The sequence below is a fragment of the Pinus tabuliformis genome, chromosome 3_2 (assembly GCF_031772625.1).
Source record: "Pinus tabuliformis cultivar Carrire ecotype Pingquan chromosome 3_2, CPIR1, whole genome shotgun sequence".
Taxonomy (NCBI): Eukaryota; Viridiplantae; Streptophyta; class Pinopsida; order Pinales; family Pinaceae; genus Pinus; species Pinus tabuliformis.
In genome coordinates, this window is record NC_142302.1 from 191,530,808 (window position 1) to 191,545,559 (window position 14,752).

At 38.4% G+C, this 14,752-nt stretch overlaps 1 pseudogene; it reads left to right on the forward strand.

Moving 5' to 3' along the window:
• The window catches only part of LOC149180414 (hyperosmolality-gated Ca2+ permeable channel 4.1-like), an 85,374-nt pseudogene that overhangs the window by 26,173 nt on the left and 44,449 nt on the right, over positions 1-14,752 (forward strand).

Genomic DNA, 14,752 nt, shown 5'->3' on the forward strand with positions numbered 1-14,752 from the left:
TTTGAAAACCTGTGGTTAGTACCATTTCTCATAGATAAAGTTGAGGGAGAAAACTCCTTTTCCCTCAAGAACATTGAAGGAGAGGAGGTTGGTTGTGCCATTAATGGTCAATTCCTCAAACATTACATTACCTACTGAAGCCTTTCAAAAAAAAACTATATATATATATATATATATATATATATATATATATAAAGAGTGAGTAATAATAGAATATGTATATAATAAAGTAGGATATGTATATGGAAACTTAATTAATTAAAGTAATGAGAAATAACTTGAAAATGAAATAATTACAATTTGAAAAATGCTAAGAGAATTTTAAAATCGTATGAGGCATCTTTTCCCATTAATGATTAACTAAGTGTTGAATTATCTATTGCAAATCTACTCGCAATGCTCTGAGTAGTTCCCAAACGTGATTAGCTTTGAGGTTATTTGATCCACACACAAAACAAATATGGATTCCAATTAATCCCTTGCCTTGTGTCCTGAATACCATCATACACCTACACATATTTTGTAAATCTTGTGAGCTCTTTTTATGTTGCAATCATTTATAACTTGAGTCGGTAAAGAAAAATATTTTTGTCCTATGCGAAAAAGAACTATCATGGTTTGTCCTTACTAATCTTTAGCCTGCCTTCCTAGGATAGTGTATGATGACAACTCCGCGAGGGCTATGGACACTCGCTAGAAGCAGAGCAAGGTAAATGTCATTGAGGAATTTAGTTCAAAACCTACCCATCCCCTATGTTTTGGTTAAAGTTGGGTATGCTAATGACTCCGCCTGGGCTATGGATGCTCGCTGATAGTGGAACGACATCAGTGGCATTAGAAAGCTCCACTGTGGTTCTTCCCGATGTGTCGTGTAAATACAAAGCTATAAAAGCAATCAATTGAGAATGTGATAGACCTTAATAGTTTGGATAAACAAGAAGCAAAGGGAAATCCTACTAGTGAGGTAGTGAATGACTGCATTAGGGCTATGGACACTCGCTAGCAGCGCAGTGATGTTTGGTAGTTACTTTGATATAGGGGTGTCCTAAAACCTTGTGTTTTAATATTTTTTGTCCCGATATCTATATTTTTGAAATATGCTAGCCTCCTCACAGGCAATCTTGTTACACAAATTTTTATAAAATCTTCAAGAGACAAATTTCCCATCTCACCTCTCCTTTTATTTCTTTATATTTTTTTGTTTCATCGCCTAACACATAAAATTTTGGTTTTGTATTGTTGCGGGATTACCTATGGTAGAATCATTTTTCATTTGGCACACATACATATATAATGGGAAAATAAAATAACACTTAAAATCATATTAAATAACCATTTATAGCCATACAAAATTGGAAAGGAAAGCGGAACAATAACATAAGACTACATTTCTAACTTCCTCTTGATCTGACATAATTTTAAACAAGAAGAATTGGTATTCGTTGTTTCATCTTTTATAAATTAATACTCCTACATTTCATAATCTTAATTATATAAACACGAGTAACAAATTTGTCTAAAATTTAGTCCACAAGAAATGTATGAACAAAGCCTTTGTGCTCTATAATACTTAAATTTTATGGAAAATTATACATTTAGCGGGAAGCTCGTAAAAAATAAGCCAATTAATCCATTAAATATAGCCATCAAAAACTTGGATTACTTCCTTAGAAGTGTGGGGGGAGCATGCAAGATGAACACTCCCAACCAGCTCCCACAGCCAGACACTTCCAACTCCATGATAAATTCTGGGTAGCAGCACCAACTGGCCTTTGATTCACTCTACGCGCTCTTCCATTGATTCTCGCAAATGTAGTACCCTATCAATTTTTTCATAAAGAGTCTCACAACGACTTGGGTTACTGCTTTCAATACCCACCATTGCAGTGAGCGTCTTTGTCGCATACGGTCTAGGAAATAATTTTGTTTTTCTTGATGGTGGTGATTATATCACTTAATTAATTCCCGTCATTTTTGCATTAATACTCCCCTTTAATCCATCGCATCACAAATATTTCCTCATGCCATATCGGTACGGAACTTCCCCTTTGAGAGTTTACACTGTCGGTTAATTGTGACTCCATAGACCAACCAGAAAGGCACCTGGCCCATGTTCTTGGTCCCTCGCATCAAAAAACTACCCCAGACGGAGCCAATGTTGGGATAAAATCCCACCCCATATTCAAATTTTTCTAAGTATCCCCGCTCTCAAACTTAAAGAGAATAATAAGAAGCCTTTCGTAAAGAATGATCAGGTTTACAGGGTGGATCTCACTTAAGCAGAGGTTGACGACCAACAATCACGCATCGCATCCTCAACTAACATGTTTTTTATCCTTCCCAAAACCCCCAATGTGTTTAACAACTGCTTAACTCCCCAGCCGATCATTGGAAAAGACTTCATCCAATGGCCCATGGGCGTGCTAACAGCACGAATGGTAAGCGCTTTAAACATGGTCACCACACCCGATGACGCGACAATCATTCGGTCACTCTAGAGCAATGGTTGTTGCACCTAAACCAGTGTATCTTTTAACGGTTTTCTCTCATGCGATGAAAGGGACACTCCTCCTATGGTTGGTGGACCAACCAATGATAATCAAGCACCTGCCGGCTACATTAATTAACCTTTTAATCACCCATTAAACCTCTCGGTGGCCATCTTTTCGCCATTCTACCTATTGGCATAGCCTTCCACATGCTCGCTCATGAGGCATGACCATGGTACTTTTGAAATTGCAGAGCACCTCTTTGGTCAACAGAGTCATTATTATTGGCTGGTAAGTTATTTATTTTGTCTGCCTTATTGTTACAGCTACAATTCAGTCTTATTGAGCGATTATGGCTGATCCAACAAGCAAGGAATCCCTTGTAAACAAGTCGGTTGGGGTGCCATACACTAGGGTGTGCCTAAATGACATATTGACCCTAAAAAAAACCCTTATTACCTCAACCGCTACAGTGGCTGATGATTTATGCTTTCTCAGAACCGAGATTATGCATGTAGCTCTCCCAGCTCAAGGCGTTAACATTACAGAGAAAGAATCAGACAGTGAATTTATCACCTGAGCTGAATAGGACAAACTTGAGTTTCTTAAGACCCTCTTCAAAACCCGAGAACCTAAGCTGAAATTGTTTTTTCCTATATCTACTCAGTTACTTAAACCCTTCAACCAAACCTTGACTTCCCACCTTTCTATCATCTTTGGTCTCCCCGACGATTCCAAGTTGGACGAGTCATTGTTCTTGGAATTCATCTTATCACCCTTCAGTCGGCCCAATAAATGATAGACTTTTTGAAATACTTATCCCGTGCCCTTACAGTAGATTTATCTACTTCCCTTCCTTTCAGTTCCTGCTGCCACTATTCTTATCTTGTTCACTTAGTCCTTTATAACTACCCTTCATATTTTATGAATCTTAAACTTCTTCTAAGCACCGCCGACATTAATGTAAGGAGAAGGAAGATTTTCATTGGAAATACGCAATCTACCCTCAACACCTGCATTTAGCTTATTACGAGTATATTGATTATTTCGCTCACCCCCTGAAGGCTAAAATAACGAAAATGAATCTAGGTAGAATTTCAGAAGAACAGACTAAAATTTTGATATTGAATGAACAAGAAAAGATGGGGAGTTGGTTCTTGTTTCCAGATTATACGGTGATACGTCTGTATGCATTTTACAGGCCACCTTACCAGTTACCTAAGTATGTGTCACCTTTGTTGTTTGCCTATGAATTTTTAAGGAAAAATATTACAATTAATGAACTTCATTTTGTTTCCCAAAAGAAAGGATCTTTATTTAGTTATCCTTAAATTGTTTCTCCTTTAATTGCTAAGAACAAAAGTTCCATTGATGCTTTGGAAAAGGAAATATATTATTTTAGATTCATGCAGGATGATTGATGGCATTATGACCCCTTAGGTTTCATTTCACAACATAAGAAGTTGGTTGGGTTATTAGATTACATTCATGATAGCAGGATTGAGTTGGAGAAACTAGCGAACGTACAAGCACTAATCAAGGAGAATTTACAGCTAGCATCATCTACAAGGATGACCAAGGTGATTTCTCAAATCAACTCGAGTCTATCCCAAATCGAGATACGTGGTGAAGAAAGTGAACTCGTGACATTGTGCTCTACTACTTCTTCAATCAAACGAAAAACAAAATCCATGACTCATATCGATGTAGCTCAGCAGGTGAAACCCAAGGAGGGTGACTTATATGCAGATGTATTTAACAAATCGGTCGAGCAATTGGATGTTGAAATTAGGTAGACTTTGAAGAGTGTTGAACCAAAATAATTAGGGACATAAGACTTAGACATAAAGCATTCGTTTATGAAGTAGAGGAAAGTGGTAAATTCTGGGGCAGAGTTGACTGTAATCCCAAAGAAAACCCAATTCACAGACACCGGAACACTTAAGGAGGTGTTACCTATAAGTGGGCCCCATTTTGTCTCGACCACTGATTTCGAGGAAAACATCTTAAATCTTACAGTGGTTCAGCCTGAAATAGGGGAAAATGAACAAATGGTTTGATCCAGAACCTCTTCGTTGAACATAAGCCTTGGCAAGGTATGAGATATGGAAAAGATAAATTTACATCGACAAGAAGGTGAAATTGTGGCACGGAGATTGCTTGATTCCTCAGTAGGAAACAGGAAAATGCAGGCCATGCTTGAAAAGGTATCTGAACAATTGCAGATAGCTCGAGTATCCCTGCATACCAATACCAATCGGATTAGAGAACTAGAGGATATCATCATGCCTTAATCCAAAATCCCAAGGATATTTCTCCTCTAAATAAGTTACTAGACGAAAAGGATAAAGAGATCAAAGCATTGTAGGAAATCATCAAGATCCCCGACCATGACCCTCATGTCTTAATACAAGATTTCAAGAGGAGAGAGGAGGTCAAATATCGTCTCTAGGAGATGGAGGTTGCTTTACGAATCAAGGAAGAAGAGCAAAAAGATGCCCTTACATAGTTAGAGGTTCTCAGGATGGAATCTTGTGAAAAAGAGGAGTGACACCTGAAGCTCCTGACAGAGTACAAGGCCGCAATCGATAAAGCCATTAGTTCGGCCCAAACTACTAAGTCGAAAGATCCCAAGTTATTTCACGTCAAGATCACTCTTTTAGAATAGGAGTTGAAAACACTCGCAAAAGAAAAGGCACAAGTGGACCATATGATCAAAGTCATAGAGGAGCAAAAGAATAGTTAAATTAAGCAGATTCAGGCTACTCTGAAAAATAAACATAACAAGGTCAAAAATTTGAGAGAGGTCATTCGTGTTACTATGACAAGTAAGAATATAATCATACATGCCAAAGGGGAGATATGGAGAGAAATCTAGTAGAATATCACTATGATCGAGGCATATGTGAAAATTCTCTCAGATTGTGAAAAAGCTATAATACAAAGCACCAAGATGGAAGCTAAATCTACAAACGAAGCTCTAGATAAATGAATTGAGGACCTTGATTCCATTATGGATTTCGTCAACACCTTAGATGATGTTGCCTTAGAGAAGATAATATTACCTCCTAGGGACAAATTCCTTTATTATTTTTGCATGTTAAAAGAAAAAAATGGTTGCTATCTAGGCAATGCAAGATGAATTTGGCAAAGTCATCAAGGAGATAAATCATTTCATAACCGAGTGGAACTATCTGGGAAGATTCAGTGTGCCTTCACTATAGAATAAGGAAAATTGGGCGATATCATGGTAGAATTTATCCGATCAACTGAAAGTAACAAAGCAGAATTTGGGTTGTTTGGCCATGCTTGGAGAAGAGGTGGTTGGACCCTCCACAGTTGTCAATGCTCTTTGTCGGGACTTTACTATTATGGTTGGGATAAACAGGATTATACAAAACCTACCAACCACTAGGTACTAGATAAGGTCGCGTTTGGTAGTAGCAATCACCAAATGCAAGAATGTTCCCTTGTTACCTGTTGTTGAGTGGGACAAACTGGTGTAAGTAAAAAATTATTTTAAATGCAGTGTAGCAATCGAGCAACTCGCTACCACCTCACAATGTGTTGAACCTATTCCACCTATGCAGTCCATATAGAAAAACTTGAGGATTGGGATGAAATTCCCTTGATCACAACATACGTGCCATCTGTAAGTATGTAGGAGGTACACACGCTCTCTCCTTCAAGGCTTAGTAAGAAAACCAAGGCTCCAAAGTCACGACGATGTCATGATGCTTAATTATTTTATTCTCAAACTTCTATTTTATTTTATTTAGTTTATTTAATTTGAATATCAGTGGCTTACAGTAAAGATAGTTACCAAAAGTAGTTATATTTTTGAAAACTATTGTTGAAATCCCTATTTCTTGTCACGGGGGGGTTGTTGTTGGCAAAAGAAAGAAAATTGTTGAATACAGAAGCTAATTGTCCATGATACACAATTTTTATTTTCAATTCTAAAAGTCTACTCTGGCTATTTTAAGTTTTATATGTTCCTCTTGTTATTTGTATTCGTAATCATAGAGAACTAAATCTGAGGCTTGCTCTTATTTAGGAATTAGATCATTTGGTTTTCATGTTCTGATATCAATACTATCAACATAAATGTTGAATGATCAGCTATTAATTATTGATAACTAAAGGTCAAACTTTCGTTTTACAATAATGTCTATCTTAATTTTGATTGAGGGTATGTCTATTCCATTCTTGATTATGTTATATGTGCTTTATCGGTATGTTTTCTCTGTTCTCCAGATCATGAAGTTTTGTTTTAGTGTCAGTAGTTTCAGTCACAATATTTACTATTAATTTTTTTCACCTACAGATTAGATAAAAATAATGAATATGCCTACACGTGATGCACTTATTATGGTTTAAGCTTCCCGGACAGTTTTCAGGTTAATATTTTCTTGTTTTTATCTTTTCTTTCTTTTCTTTTCTTAATGATCACTATTATTCTTGTACAAATTTATTGTTACTTCTTCGGATCGCTTGAATTAGAATCATGGGATTGAGATCCATTAAATTGTGTTCATCTCTTTTGTTAATGCCACCACCTATTACAATGATCAATTATTTCTAATTTGCCTAATTCTATTTGCTAATAGAAAATCAAATAGTTCAGATTTCCAGTGTTACACCCTATGGTGCGTTGGACGTCAACACTAACACCAAGAGTAGGAGGACTCATTAGTCCTAAGTGAATGCATACTTAAGTCATTTACATGTGAGAATAATTTGAGCACCAACACTAGCCAAAGCCTCAATGCATCGTGCATCAGACGAAGATCATGCTCTGGAACAGAGAAATAGAGCAAGTTAAAGTGCAATGGAAGCACTTTGGGCCCAAGGAAGCTACATGTGTGATGGTTGATCAGATGTGGGCATTATATCCTTCTTTATTTGTGGGTCTAAGAAATTTTGCTTATATATATATATATATATCGAGTTGTGTTTATAAAGCACCAATAAGCAGTATGTTGTTCATTTTTTCATTAGTTGTGTCTTGTTATAAGATTCATGGAACACCGAGGATGGTGTTCCCCCAAGGAGGAGAGGTTTGTAACAGCCTCGGGTTAGATTTCCATGTAAATAAATAATGTACGGACATTATAAAGGAAAAAATGAAACCAGGGTCATGGTACACATATTCCAAGTTGAATGAAGGGAAAAACATTACATTGGGATCCACTTGTGGTTAATTATTTATTGGCTATGGAAATTGGCATTGGCGAGAGGCAAAAGGAATTAAATTGAAATTAATTATTACATGAAAGCAAGGACATGAGGCAAAAATGCAAAAAGAGTAAAGGAAAATGAAAGAAATTCCACTTCATAAAGTGGGGAAGAGGAAGTTTCACGAAAAGGATAAAAATAGTAAAATAATATGCATGTAAGGGAAAATGAAGAAAAAGGAAAAATAAAAGAAAAGTGGAGAGAAAAAATTCTAGAACTATTTTTTGCGAAAAAAGAGGAAAAAGAGAGAGGGAACTACTACAACACTTGGACACAAGAAAGACAAGGAACACAAGCAGGAGACGAGCAAGTAAACAAAGGAGAAAGGCAGTAATTTGTGTGGCAGAAAAGAAGAAGGTGTTAATAGTAGCTGACAAGGGAAGAAAAGAGTAGCCAACATGATAATTTTAAAGTTAATAGTGTGCATGTTTGATTATCTTATTGGGATTTTAATGCATGGTTCATTCATAAGTTTACTAGTCAGTTTTTGCTATCATTGGCATGTAGATTTTCCTAGATTGACAGTTATGTACAACCTTACCTTAAGCCATTTCCTGGATAGCCTTGATGTAGTGGGTTCCCTGTTTGATTGAGCTTTGGATGCTAGTGCATTTTGGATCCTAGTTGAGGTGGCCTCAGTAAAATACCAAAGGTGGAGATGGTTTTTTCGAGGTGGGTGAAGACAGGAAAATTCCTCTGGTTATGGTGAAGAAATCATGAGGCATCAAATCTTGTATTGGTTTAGTGATTTCTAGACCTGATGTTAGGTAAAGTCACTGTGTCTTGAGGGTGGAGGTGGTTTCCTTTGGATTCCTTGTTGGGTTATGTTTTGGTTTTTCCCATGTAATCCCACATTCAAGCTTAGAATATGGCATGGAGGTGATTGGGCTAGAAGAAATAATGTGTTTAGTCCCAATCTATGGTCAGGTGGAACATGGAAGCCCCTAACTTGGTTGGTACTATGAATATCTTAATATGTGTTATTATTTAATGAAGATTAATGAGCACAAATTTTGGTTTAATTTGTTTATTATGTGACGGGTTGTCATGTCTTCATTCTAGTTAAATGTGTGTTACCTGCATGGTATATTTCTTATTATATCAAGTGCTCTTGTCATTGATCTTGCTCATGGATGACAAGCTCTTGGATGTTTTATATGGATCTATGAGCTAACCTATGGTTTATTGCATTTAGCATGAGAGGGCAGTAAGCCTCCTTGATGAATCTCTGACAAAACTAATGAAATATTGAATAGAATATGCATCCAAGCTTACAGGCACCTTGGTCACAACATGTTTGTAAAAATGTAAGAACAAAGCTTAGAAATAGATCATGAAGACATAGGAACCTTGTTAATTTTAGGTATGTTCTATGCTAGAGCAATTTATTCAATTTCTTCTCCACATTAGTAATCACATCAGCATAAAGTAAACTGCAGATAGAACATAAATATAAATTGTAGAAGACAAGCAAAGACAAGAGGACACAAGATGTGGTGCTAGCCAGGGACAAACCCCACAATGTGGGGAAACCCTTGATCAATTCTTCTTTTATGTTCTTCAAAGTTTAGCAGAGAAAGTGAGAGAGATAGTACATTTACAATAGAAGTCAATCACTTTGAATTTTGATATCGACATGAGATCAATTGAAGACATATCACTTCAACTGATTCTCTAAGGTGACTCGTTCACCTATCATAGTGTTGCATCTCGTCTATTTGTTGCACATTACCGTGTGACACCTTGTTATACTGTCACATGTGTTGAACCTTGATGAATGAGCTGCTCTCATCTTCATGCTGCTCATCATGCTGCATCTTCCATGGTCTTATTCATCATCAAGCTACCCATGCTCATGATCTCATTCATCATCATGTAGCCCATGCTCATATCATCATGCATCATTATTTTTACCATGCTCATATCATCATGCTACTTATTATGTTGCCCATGATCTCATACATCATGCTGCCCATACTCATATCGTCATGCATCATTATGCTGCCCATGCTCATATCATCATGCTACTTATTATGATGCCCATGATCTCATGCATCATGCTTCCTTCCTTCGAAGACAGATGCTCTGGCTATTTCGGCAGTTCCAGGTAGTTTCGGCTTTTCTGATAGTTCAAACTTTTCTGGCAGTTCCAACAGTTCAGGAATTTCTAGCTTTTTCGACTTTTCCGGATTTTCTAAGCTTTTCTTGGCTTATCTGGTATTTTTGGCTTTTTCGGCATTTAGCTTTTCTGGCAATTCCAGATTTTCCAGAAGTTCCGGCTTTTCTGGATTTTCTGGCAATTCCAACTTTTTCGGCTTTTCTTGCAGTTCCAGCTTTTCTGGCTTTTCCGGCTATTCTGGCTTTTTCGGTAGTTCTGGCTTTCCCAGCTTTTCCGGCTTTTCCTTTCGATCTCTCCTCCTACTAAAACCCAAAGACAAGTAGAGAGAGGAAGAGATCCAAGTGTGCGTAGAAATAAGTTGAAGTCCTCTTCTTTTTATACTAAAATGTAGAGGTTGAATAGACATGACTATTGGGCTTCTGAGCCTACATAAGTTGCTCTCCAACTTAACAATTTGTCCATAACATAAATAAGTTCATAACTTCATAAATACTTATCGGAAATAGATTATCTTTAGATCAATCCTACACCTCTCAATGAGAGGGATCCAATAAAAATATCAGCTACCATAAATAATATGACCCACATGGATTTTGGCCCTAGTTGCCAATTTTAACACTCCCTCTCAACTAGGGAGAACTCCATCCGCTGACCCATATGTCCAACTGTACAATCTATACCATCATTGCCCTGCACTACTCAGCTCTGCTAGCTTTGCTCAGCTCTGCTAGCTCTGCTCTGCTCTACTCAACTCTGTTGGCTCTGTTGGCTCTTCTCTACTCTGCTCTGCTCTGCTGGCTCTGCTCTACTCTGCTCTATTCAGCTCTGCTCTGCTCAGCTCTGCTGGGTCTACTATGCTCAACTTAGCTCTATTGAACCATGAAGAAGAAGAATTGATCAAGAATTTGTCATACCATTCTCCACTGACTTGAAGTCAGTCTCAGAGTGTGTACCATTGGTCCCAGACTAGTGCTCAACCGACCTGAAGTCAGTGTCATAGTAGGTACAACTCCTACCACTAGTCCCAAACCAGTACTCTACTGACTTGAAGTCAGTCTCAGAGTATGTACCACTGGTCCCATACCAATCCTCAGTTGACTCGAATTCAGTGTCATAGGAGGTACAACTCCTACCACTGGTCCCAGACCAGTACTCTACTGACTCGAAGCCAGTCTCAGAGTATGTACCATTGGTCCCAAACCAGTTCTCAACCGACCTGAAGTCAGTGTCATAGTGGGTACAACTCCTACCACTTGTCCTAGACCAGTACTCTACTGACTTGAAGTCAGTCTCAGAGTATGTATCATTGGTCGCAGACCAGTCCTCAATCGACCCGAAGTCAGTGTCATGGTGGGTACAACTCCTACCACTGGTCCCAAACCAGTATCATTGATCCTAGATAAATGATGGTGATTATAGCATAGGGAGTATAGTAGATACAATGATGCATCCATTGGTACTACTATGGTCCCTATCCTAATTTCCCTGCTCATTGATCAGATGAGAGGTACTTCCCATGAGTCCCAGACTACATGGGTAGGATGCCTCGACAGGAGAACTTAATCAATCTTTTCCTCACAGTGAAATAATCATCCTACTACATAATCGCCATGGAGAACACATCATCCAGGCCTCACAGGAGAACTAATGATCCTGCTACACAATCATCTGTCATGGAGAACACATCATCCAGACCTCACAGGAGAACTAATCATCCTGATACACAATTGTCATAGAGAACACATCATCCATACCTCACAGGAGAATTAATCATCCTGCTACAAAATCGTCATGGAGAACACAACATCTAGACCTCACAGGAGAATTAATCATCCTGCTACATAATCATCATGGAGAACACATCATCCAGACCTCACAGGATAATTAATCATCCTGCTACATAAGAGAGTGAATCATCCTGTCCCATAAGAGAGCGAATCATATTGTCCCACAAGAGAGCGAATCATCTTGTTCACAGGAGAGCGAATCATCCTGTCCACAAGAGAGCGAATCATCCTATCCCACAAGAGAGTGAATCATTTTGTCCCACAAGAAAGCGAATCATCTTTTCCACAGGAGAGTGAATCATCTTGTCCTAGTGCGCACCACCAGGGGAGGGTGTCACCCTGTGGTCGTATGTTGCTCCAGTAAGAACCACAAGCCCCCAAATCTCCCAGAGGTTAATGTATGCAACATGCAGGAACCTTTTACAAGGGTCTCTCGATGACTCCAAGTCATTCAGGAAAATCACAAATTTTATCTTTCCCTGGGGCTCTGACAAAGTGTAGCGACCTGTACATCATCTTAGTGCGATGGAGCCTCCTTTCTCATCGACTTACCATATCCCAGATAAGGTAGTATATGATGTCTATTTGCTAGAGCAATCATTGAATACAGGATTCCTCAATAATCAAATCCCACCTCTGGTTGTCACAGAGAATCACAGTGGTATTCATCATGTGTACTCACTGAAGAGTTTCCACAACCAGGCAACTTCATACGAGGTCATACTCATAGTTATGTCTTCGATCTTATTGGTACTTATAACAACCGATTTCTGCTTCCTTCTCATCCATGATATCGAAGCAAAATCCAATAAGAACCAGCACTAAGAAGTCTCTAGTGATCCTCCACACTGCCTGCCGAGTCAACATTCGAATAATCATGCAGTTTTCATATTTCTAGCAGTGTATCTCAATCCATGAGATTTTTCCCCAAAGATATCTCAGAGGATTCTTGGCACCAATCCAGTGAGGCTCAACCAAATATGAGCTCACCATGCTCACTGCAAAACATATGTCTGGACGGAAGTTCACCAATAACATCAATGTGATTGAGTTTATGAAACTCAGAGGCATTTCCCAAATCTGATCCGCCATCACTACCATATAACTTCTTAAATTTAATATCCTCGAGGTATTCACAGGTTTGAAGTTTATCATTCCACATTTGGAATCTAACTCCCTCTTGCTTCTACAAATGAGAGGGTCTACACCTGTCAGAAATAGGTCGTCTTTATGAGGTGTTAGTATGAGAGGTCTATAATCCACAACCTTTGGGTAATGGTTTGGATCAGTTTCACTCCTAGTGAATCTTAGCTTCATCAAACAGCTATCAATCCTCTCATACTACGCCTGGGGTGTTTTTCTTCAAGCCATAGAGGGCTTTCTTTCACCTATATACATGAGATTCCTATTCATGAATCTCAAACTCCATAGGTTGTTCCAAACCTTTGGACTTGCAACATGAGGTGAATGGCCCCCTTGTAATATTTTCCTTCGATACATCTCAGACATGTACCTTCATGCTCTTTTTGAATTCAAACATCCTGGTCACCATCTGACTCACAGACCTCCGGTGCTGAGTCAATGGACACGGTCCCTAGTGGACTTGATACAACCCTGAACTCTAAAACATCTTTGAAAAATCTATTTTCAAAAACGTACCTTTCCATCGATGAGTGCCACCCTAAAACCTTAAACTTCCATTTCTGAGATGGACACCAGGTTCTTCTCGCGATTAGGTACATAAAAGAGATTATGGGGTTCCTTGCTTTCTTTGAATAGTTGACCATTTCCTTGATGACTTGCATTACTTATCATTCCTCTGATCATTGAAGATGTCCCTGGAATGATTGTTATCTTCATCAAGATATGTGTCTCTGCTATTCGGACACTCCTTTGCATGATGGTTGAACTTATTGCAACCAAGGCATCTGCCTTTCCTTCCACCCTTAAATCTGAACTTCCCAATGAAGTGATCTTCTGTTGTGCCATTCTGATAATATTATTTGCTTCCACTTCACCCGTAGCGAACTTAGAAGAGATATGTGGAACTCATTGATCCTTTTGTCTTGTCCCTGTTGTCTTTGGTGATTGCTCTTTCACTCTTTCTTGGGCATTGTCTTCACCTCAACTCTAATACCATGTTAATTTTAGGTATGTTCTATTCTAGAGAAATTTATTTCAATTTCTTTTCCACATTAGCAATCACATCATCATAAAGTAAACTGCAGATAGAACATAAATATAAATCGTAAAAGACAAGCCAAGACAAGAGGACATAAGATGTGTCGCTAGCCAGGGACAAACCCCATAATGTGGGGAAACCCTTGATCAATTCTTCTTTTATGTTCTTCAAAGTTCAGCAGAGAAAGTGAGAGAGATAGTACATTTAAAATAGAATTCAATCACTTTGACTTTTGATATTGGCATGAGATCAGTTGAAGACATATTGCTTCAACTGATTCTCTAAGGTGACTCGTTCACTTATCATAGTGTTGCATCTCGTCTATTTGCTGCACATTACCGTGTGACACCTTGTTGTACTGTCACATGTGTTGAACCTTGATGACTGAGCTACTCTCATCTTCATGCTGCTCATCATGCTGCATCTTCCATGGTCTTATTCATCATCAAGCTGCCCATGCTCATGATCTCATTCATCATTATGTTGCTCATGCTCATATCATCATGCTGCTTATTATGTTGCCCATGATCTCATACATCATGCTGCCCATAGTAATATCATCATGCATCATTATGCTGCCCATGCTCATATCATCATGCTGCTTATTATGTTGTCCATGATCTCATACATCATGCTTCCTTCCTTCAGATATACATGCTCCGGCTGTTTCGGCTGTTCTTGGTAGTTCCGGATTTTCTGGCAGTTCCGGCTTTTCTGGAAGTTCCGACAGTTCCAGAATTTCTGGATTTTCTGGCTTTTACAACTTTTCTTGGCTTTCTTGGCTTTTCCGGTATTTTCAACTTTTCCGGCGTTTCCGGCTTTTCCAGAAGTTTCGGCTTTTCCAGCTTTTCCGGCATTTTTGGCTTTTCTAGATTTTCCAGCTTTTCCGACAGTTCAATATTTTCTGGCTTTTCCAGCTATTCTGGCTTTTTCAGCA